Source organism: Larus michahellis, chromosome 2 (genome assembly GCF_964199755.1).
Source record: "Larus michahellis chromosome 2, bLarMic1.1, whole genome shotgun sequence".
Taxonomy (NCBI): Eukaryota; Metazoa; Chordata; class Aves; order Charadriiformes; family Laridae; genus Larus; species Larus michahellis.
Genome location: NC_133897.1, coordinates 134,804,555 through 134,813,348, shown reverse-complemented (window position 1 = coordinate 134,813,348; position 8,794 = coordinate 134,804,555). Strand labels below are relative to the sequence as shown.

Genomic DNA, 8,794 nt, shown 5'->3' with positions numbered 1-8,794 from the left:
GTTGCACAATGTCCTTATGCTATTTGAAGTGATGGAAGAAGTTGAGTATATGCTGACAAGCACAAGTTCTAGTTCACTTCATTTAGATTCTTGGAGTGATTGTGTGATTCATCTGATTTAGGGAACTCGCATTTTAGATGTGAATCATGAAATATAATGTGTTACGTGAGTTGTTAAAGTTCAGTGCTCATGAGTCTTCACTGGAGCATAAAAAATAAATGGTTTCCATTAACCGAGAAAATTCTTCATAGTATTTACTCTTGAGTTTGTTATATCTTGGTTTGCTCATGTCTCTCATTCTATGTACTACATAAGGTGATAAATTGTTTTAGTCACTTGTATGACATGCATTGTAGTCAAAATTCTACTTTCATAGTTACAGTTCTGCACCTGTAATTGGGGAGAACAGTCTGATTAGACTTAGGTTTACTAACAGTACTGGGGTTTAATCAAATTAATCATAGACTCCTGGCTTTTGCTTTTCTAATAGCTTTTAGTTATTGGGAAAATATTATTAAAAAATTGACCCATTCTTCTGGTATTAAGGTGTTAGAGGCTTTCATTCAGTTGGATGACTAATATAAATAATGAATATCCACTTCCTATTGGTATATTATGAGCACTCTGCATTAGCTTAGTTACTCTTTCAACTTTAGTATCAAACTATCATCTAAGTTCTTTAATATACATTTTAAAAGTACAGCTAAAAATAAACTTTATCAAACCCAGGAGGAGATTGCTGGAAAAGGTTGAAAAATCTCCGTCCTTGGAGATTTTCAAAAGTAAACTGAGCAACCTGCTAACTCCAAAGTCAGATCCAGCTTTAAAGCTGCCCCTACTTTAAGGGGGCAAGGAGTTTGATGGAGCTGATGACCTACAGAGGTGCTTTCCAATCAATTTTTCTGTTTTGAATTTATTGATTTAAAAGCAGGCTACTACTTCTTTGGTTCTGTCAATCTCCTCCTTGTTAAATACATCACTGTGCATTTTCTTTGGGGATTTTGTTTGGTTTGTTTTGTTGCACCAGTGTTTATTGAGGGGTAGAAACTCATTTCTTGATGATGATTTTTAAAAAAAACCCCACAATTCTAATAATAAAATTTATCAGTAAAAATTAAAATATTTTGATTTTTTGCAAGCCAGCTTGAAAGTGCCAATTTTTTTTTTTTTTTCTGTCTCTGAGGTTAAAAATGACAAGGCCAAGTGTCTTCAAGTGTCTTGCCCTCACGTGTACAGACCAAATGGAATTGCTCTGTACGCTTTCCCCCAGTTCGGCATTTGGGCAGGCATTTAAGCATTAGCGTGGCTTTTTTTTTTTTTTCCTTCCTCTTGTTTTCAAACTGCACACTGAATTAATTACTCCTATTAACAACTTACTGAAACTAGATTGTTGGGCAAGTCATGACGCTCCCATTGTGTACTAATGGAGTAGAGTGGAGGAGTGTGTACAAGCTGTGCATCTCAGTTACAAAAATCAGGAGGTTTTAAGGTTCTATTAAGCTGCTTTTATTGGAGGTACTGACTAGCCTTTGTTCCATATCTCAACAGCAGGAGGAAAAAAACCCAAAACATAAAGGTACAGTAAATCTAACAAGTGGCTAGTAATGCAACTTAGTTGTTCATACATGTAAAGCTCCAATCATATAGGGAATTTATTAAAAAGCAAAATACAGTCCAGAAGTCACCAGTGTATTTAAAATATATAGAATCATAGAATGTGTTGGGTTGGAAGGGACCTTTAAAGGTCATCTAGTCCAACCCCCCTGCAGTAAGCAGGGACATCTTCAACTACATCAGGTTGCTCAGAGCCTCATCAAGCCTGGCCTTGAAAGTCTCCAGGGATGGGGCATCCACCACCTCTCTGGGCAGCCTGTTCGAATATCTCATATATAGTAAGATTTTGGATAAAACTTGCTCTTTGGTATTCAGTTTTCTTTCAGCTATATGCCGTTTGCAGCACAAAATGTATATTAAGATATGACACTCTTCTGAGTTGATACATATATTTCAAGAGATGTTTTTAAACTAAGCTTTTAGCTGTGTAGTAATAGCAATATTGTAAAACTGTTGGGTATTGAAGTAATAGCACAGACTGGAGATTTCTGAGGCTTGTGGGAATTATATCTATTGCCAAAAGTTCAGAAAACTTCCCTTGTAACGTAATGCTGGCATTCATTGGGTGCATTTCTCTGCTGGTTACACTAAGGATATGCTGTGCTATAGGGTTGTAAGTAAAAAGTAAAATTTGACGTAAATCAATGAAAAACCCCAACAAACTAAAAAAAAAACAAAACCAAAACAACAAAAAAAACCCCACAAACCCCATAAACTTTTATAGACGACATTGTCATGATTCAGCTTCTGAATGAACTTTACTTACGCAAAAACTTGTAGTAGCCTTATGAAAAGTCCTTGTGTTATTACCCATTGCTAAATCATATCAGAAGAATACATAAGAAATTGTATTATACTGTGTACTTCTGTGCTCAGTTCTTAAAATGAAATGGAATCAGGGGTAAGGAATCGTGGAAACAGAAAACTAAACAACGGAGGAATGAAAAGAGGAGGATGAGAAGCTACCACAGCCGAATACAGGGTATGTATAAAATTGTCTTAGCAACTGTGGAGTTCCCAAAATGTGTTTAAACAAGTTGTAAATGTCATATTAGTGTTCTGTTAGTATGAATAAAACCTTGCTATCACTTAGATACTCGTGATCCAGCCCTGCTGCTAAGAGTCACTACATGTATTTGGCATGTAAATTATTGCCTACAATATACAAGCTTCCTACCAGAATTCCCCCGGGCTGTGGGCTATTGGAGCGTGTCTGTACCACGAGCGCGTGGGAATCCTGTCAGGCTGCATCTTTTTCTTTTTTGCTCAGTTTTCGTAACGATCCACCACTTGGTTTCAAGTCATGAGTATGGAATAACAGATCCTGGAGGAAATCTGAACTCTGAATCCATTCTGATACTGAGTAAATATCTGTTTTTCTTAAATTACATTTGCTATATCTAACGTTTTAACTCTCATAGCTATAATTAAAATCCAGTTGCCTAGTAAAAAGATACAGGCATCTTTTGCCCCAATAAATCTGGTTTTGTTTCTAAGCCTGAAGAGTTTTGTTACTGCAGTCTTGCAAATCAGAGAGGAAATTCATTGCTTCAAGTTCTGATGTCTCTACCTGCCTTTGCCGTGGATTTAAAAATTCCTGGTTTGTGTAACTTGGCAAATAATTACTTGAGCCAATCAAGAGAGCAGATTTTTACAAACTAAATTAGGTGGGATTGTGGATTAAAGTCGGAAGCCGCCTTTTTTTAATGAACAATAAACTTTAGATTACTTTGAGATAAAGAATTTGAATGTTATCTTTTTTAGTGCTCAAGATGGTGAGAAATTTATTTCTTTGTTTTTTCTCCCCCATTTAGTCTTCCGTTGATTTCCAATTTAAAGGAAGACTTTATCTCCAGGAAACTATTTAGCCTTTAATCTCCATTTTGCACATCCCCAAATCTAACTGCAAAGTGCTTTGCTTTCTTTATTTCTTCTGTCCAGCTCTGCCTTCTGTAGGGGACGTGCGAAAACCTGAAAGGAGGCAACAAGGTGAACGTTTCCTGATGGCAGAACCAGAGGCCTGGTGTTGGTTGGGAGGGCACGGAAGCAGAGCTGTCCAAAAGAATGCACCGAGTTAGTCATGGAATTAGTGAGATTCATAGAATGGGATGGGTTGGAAGGGACCTTTGAAGGTCTGCAATGAGGGTTGTTCAGTCTGGAGAACAGAAGGCTCCAGAGAGACCTTATAGCAGCCTTTCAGTATCTGAAGGGTGCCTACAAGAAGGCTGGAGAGGGACTTTTTACAAGGGCATGTAGTGATAGGACGAGGGGTAATGGCTTCAAGCTGGAAGAGGGTAGATTTGGATTAGAGATCGGGAAGAAATTTTTTACTATGAGGGTGGTGAGGCACTGGAGCAGGAAGTTGTGGATGCCCCATCCCTGGAAGTGTTCAAGGCCAGGTTGGAGGGGGCTTTGAGCAGCCTGGTCTAGTGGGAGGTGTCCCTGCCCAGGGCAGGGGAGTTGGAACTAGGTGATCTTTAAGGTCCCTTCCATACCTAACCATTCTAGGATCTTCAGCTACATCGGGCTCCTCAGAGCCCCATCCAACCTGAACCACGAATGCTTCCAGGGATGGGCCATCAACCACCTCTCTGGGCAACCTGTGCTAGTGCCTCACCACCCTCAGCGTGAAAAATTTCCACAGGATCTGTGCTCTCAATTTACCCTCTCTTAGTTTAAAAACATCGCACCTTGCCCTCTCTCCCTGAGCCCTGGCAACGTCAAAGGAGCGAGGTTTTACAACCACCACGGGACACCCCTCTCACAGGGTCCCACGCGTGAAGGGGGAGCCCGTGGATCCGCGGGCCCCGCTGGGGCTGAGGGCGGTCGGTCGCGGAGGAGCTGAGGGGGAACAAGGCCCCGCGCCGCCGCTGGGGGCGCTGCGCTCCGCCTCGCCGGGCCGGGGTTGCGGGGGGGAGGCGACGCGGACGGGGCCATTCTCGCCCGGGGAGCGGGGGGGGAATCGAGGCGGCGGGCGCGGCGCCGGCAGCCCTCCGCGGGCGGCGGGACGAGGCGGAGGCGCCGGCGGAGAGGCGGGGGAGGCCGGCGGGGGTGGGGAGGGGGGGAAGGGGGGGGTGGGAGTTTGGCGGGCGGTGCTGAGGCGGGGCGGCGGGAGGGCGACGGCGGGGGGGTGGGGGGGTGGGGTGGCGGAGTGGTTGGGGCCGGCGGCGGCCGCCGCGGCGGCGGGGTCAGTTCTCTTTAGTGTTTGCCGATGTTGGAGGCGTCTCCAAAGTATCCCCGGGAAGCAGGTAACCGCGCCCGCGGGGGGCGGCCCCGGAGCCGGGCGGGGAGGCCGGGGAAACCGGGGTCGGGGGTTGGGGTGGAGGAGCTGCACCGGGCCGAGGCCGGAGGGGAGGGGGTTGCTTCAGCCATGATGTCCGAGTCCCTGTCCCGCCTTGCCCCCCCCCACCCCGCTTTCCTCCCGCCGGGGCGAGGGCTCCGCCGGCCCCTCGGTGCCCCCCCCACCCCGGGGCCGGGCAGGCGCTTCTGCGCCACGGCGGTGCTGGCGCGCTCCGCTCCGGCGGTGGAGGAGGCACCAACCCCGCCATCCGCCGCGGGGCCCCCCGGCCGCCCCCAGCCGCTCGCTGAGGGGTGGAGGAGGCGGGCAGGGGGGGCACAGGTGGGCCGCCCCGGCGCCGTCGCCTCCGGGGACTGCCGAGCAGCCCCCGCCGCAGCTTCCCACACGCACCCCGAGTCCGGCTGCTGGCGGCGGCCGTGGCGGCGAGGCCGGGCCGCGGCCGGCCGGGCCGGGCCGTACGGTGAGGCTGGGCTCGGCGGGGCCGGCGGCGGGCCTGCCCTACCTCAGACCTCGGGAAGTAGTTGTGTGTGTGCGCCACCCGAACTTGCCCTTCGTCCTTTGGGCCGCCTCGGCCCGGCCCGGCCGTGCCCTCCCGGGTGGAGGTGCGCGGCCTCGGGGGCGCCGGGTGGCAGCTCGCCGGCGAGGGGCGTCGGGCGTTCTCCTCGCCCGGTCAGCGGCGGGGACCCCGCAGCTCGGCCGCCGCGGTTTCCTACGCCATGTTAAGTCGCCCCCTCCTCGCTCTGCGCATCCTGCGCTGCCCCCAAACTTCGGACAGGGCCCGAAACTTCGCCGGCGGGACTGGGCTCTCCCACTCCCAAAATGGATGTCGGCGTCTCGTCCACGAAGCGATGGGCAGTGGGGCGGTTTGCCGGCCTTCGCCCTGCAGCAGGGCTTCGGGGCTTCAGTGGGGATGGGACCCAGGGGGTCACTGCTGTTAAAAGGCCTAGCCCAGGTGGCATTTTCCAGGTGTTTGGGTCTCTCTGGTGGGAGAAAGTTCATTTCGATGGCAGCCAGGCCTGGAAGTCACAACCAGGGACAGCATGGGCTGCTCGGGGCCGGCTGGGAGGGCGAATCCCGCAGCGGAGCTGTTTGCCTTGCAGTGCTCAGGGTCCCACCCGCCAAGACGGTGATACCCAAATGAAAAATTTCCCCACAGTGCATCTGCCCAGCGTTGCCTTACGGCCAGCAAGCTGTTTCTGTGGATACCAAGACGTAAGCTTCTCAGGCCGTGCTTGGAAGGCTCCCCATGCAACTACCATGGTACTAAAAAAAAGTTTATATTATACAAAAGAGTAGATGAAGTGTTGCTATTGTAGCTCCTCTTTTTGTGTGAAATAATATTGTCTTGAACAGTCCTGAGGGATGTGCATGAGTAACCACAGCTCTGCAAGATAAAAGACTATTTGCTCTGGTGTAACTAGGCGTAGTTGCATAGCACTTCTGTAAGCAAGCATACGTTGCTATATCTCACTTACGTTACTAGTGGCATCAAGCTGCGCAGGAGTAAGGTCTTCCTGAGCTGTGTGGTAATTCCAGGTTAGCAATCTACACCAGTGTAGTAATATTAATGTATTTAAGCCATTTACTAAATCCAGGGAGGTTCTGTGCAGGCTTTGTTGTGACATTGCTGCCTATATAAACAGTGCCAGGCTGACAGATTTCTGAATGAAATACTTTTTCTAGAAAGCCAGCAGCAGTGTAAGATTTTGAATACTGATTTCCAGCCACTGAACCTTAGCTTTGCTGTAGAAAAACTCCTAGAGAGAGATTTCTGCTCTTGCCTGTCTTTGCTAAGATTCCTATTGCTGACAGCTAGGAACAGGATTGACACCACCTGCTTGTTCGTAGTTTTTGAGGGGAAGGGGCCATTCAGATTTTCTTTGCTTTGCAGAGAGATTTTCAGCAACGTTGCTTAGCTTCAGCAGAAGTCATCCAGCTTGGGTTCAGTTCAGGGTGTAGTCTAGAGGCCAAAGTCTTTATGTGTATTATTGCCAGTTTAAGCTACCTCATCCCCCAAGAATTATGTCAAAATAATAATAAATTTGAACAATCTTATATCCTGAATTGTAAAAGCAGTTTGTAAAGGAACTTCCTAATTTTATTTGCAGGAAAACCTGATCAGAGGTGTTTTAATCATAGAATAGTTTGGGTTGGAAGGGACTTTAAAAGGTCATTTAGTCCATCCCTCCTGCAATGAGCAGGGACATCTTCAACTAGATCAGGTTGCTCAGAGCCCCGTCCAACCCAACGGGGTTGAATGTTTCCAGGGATGGGGCATCTGCTACCTCTGTGCATGACCTCTTCCAGTGTTTCACCACACACATTGTAAAAAAAATTCTTCTTTCTATTTAGTCTAAGTCTAAACTAAATCTAATCTAAACTAATCTATTCTAAGCTCTTTTACTTTAAAACCACTAGCCCTTGTCCTGTTGGACACACAGGCCCTACCAAAAAGTTTATCCCCATCTTTCTCTTCAAGTTTTAGTAAGCACTTAACTCAGTCAGCCCCTTCCTTGGGGGCAAATATTGGGCTTGATTTTCCTACACAGGTTTATAAATATGATTCCACTGTAATCCTGGTGCACACTGGTGTGAATGTGGGAAGTGAATCAAATACTACGTGTTTTATGTGTAAAGTGTCATGAAAAGTGACCTTGGGAAGGTTAGGCAACAGGCTGTAGTGAAGCAGATCCTCCGATTCCAAGGCTGCTTCTCCAGCCATTAGGAAAGCTGCACCTGTCATGCTCTGTCTAGATGGTTTGTTTTGACCTGCCCGAAATACGTGGCTATTGATTTGTCAGTCTTCAAAAAGACTGAAAAAACTCTCATCAATTATGTCCAGTCCTTCAGCCCAAAATACATCTTCTTATAATATCATACAGTTGGAGAGCGGGCCTTATAAGGGGTGCCTGTAAAGGCCTATAAATTGGTTTTAGTGCCAGGTGTTTTTGGGTATACATTGTAAAGACATGTATACATGTGCACAGATTTTCTCCCATTGCAGAATCAAGTATCTACTTCCTCATAGGGGTCACACTGATGTGGTGGGGAAGGACCTAACTGCATCTTTTCAGGATAACTGTAACAACGCAACTTCTGTTAATAAGCCACCAAAGCTTCACTTTCCTTCCACTGCTTACATTGATTTCCTATCAGCAACAGCAGGATCTGGAAGATAAGAGTTAGGTCTGTCTTTTGCCAGAACCAATTATATTGCGTTTCTAATCTTTGGGTCACAAATAGGATGTATTTTTTCACAATAGTTCTTGAATTTTCTCTCTCTTCCAAAAAGAGGAAGAGAAACAAAGGCAAAGAATGGCTCTCCCAAAGCTGCTGTGAGTACTGATGCCAAAATCCATGTGGGAAACCAGGAATCCCTGCTACCCCTTTCTGCCTTTGTGCTTCTTGGCCATTCCTGTTGCTGGTGTCGCCGTGATAATGCTTGCAGATACACCCAAATAAGGACTGAGCTGCTGGAGTCCCTGCCTGGGGCTCTCACCCCTCCACCCCTCTTTCGTCTGCTTGCTCTTTGCGGGTGGGTACTGTATATGTGGTCTCTGAAACCAGCGGGTCAGAAGGGTAAGGCAGGGGTTTCCATTTTGTTGAAGGGCATATAAAGCACAAGTCAGGGGGCCTGCGAAGGCAGGTCAGGGAATGGGGCTGGCAGTTTTCCTCAGGGAGGAGAGGATATATGGTGCAAGGCAGGGAGCAGAGTTGGTGGGAGCGCATGGCAAACTCTGGGAATAGAGGAAATGGAACCCGTGTATGACATAGTTAATATATATATACATTAGAAGTCAAGGGATCTGCATTTAGGGGGTCTGCTCATTGTCAGCGACCAGTCATGATCAGCATTATCCAAAGTATGTTTGCATTAAAAGA

General features: G+C 47.2%; 1 protein-coding gene across 6 annotated transcripts in view; it reads left to right on the top strand.

Annotated features, from left to right (window-relative positions):
* The first annotated feature begins 4,711 nt into the window (after positions 1 to 4,711).
* The window catches only part of STAU2 (staufen double-stranded RNA binding protein 2), a 170,740-nt gene continuing 166,657 nt past the window's right edge, over positions 4,712 to 8,794 (top strand). For 2 of the 6 annotated variants that reach the window (XM_074577283.1, XM_074577280.1), the window contains exons 1-2: positions 4,739 to 4,862; positions 6,069 to 6,172. The gene's annotated coding sequence lies outside the window, so the exon portion shown is untranslated. Of the gene's footprint in view, positions 4,863 to 6,012; positions 6,173 to 8,794 lie in introns of all 6 variants that reach the window. The other 4 variants (XM_074577279.1, XM_074577284.1, XM_074577281.1 and 1 more) reach the window with 3 other exon arrangements.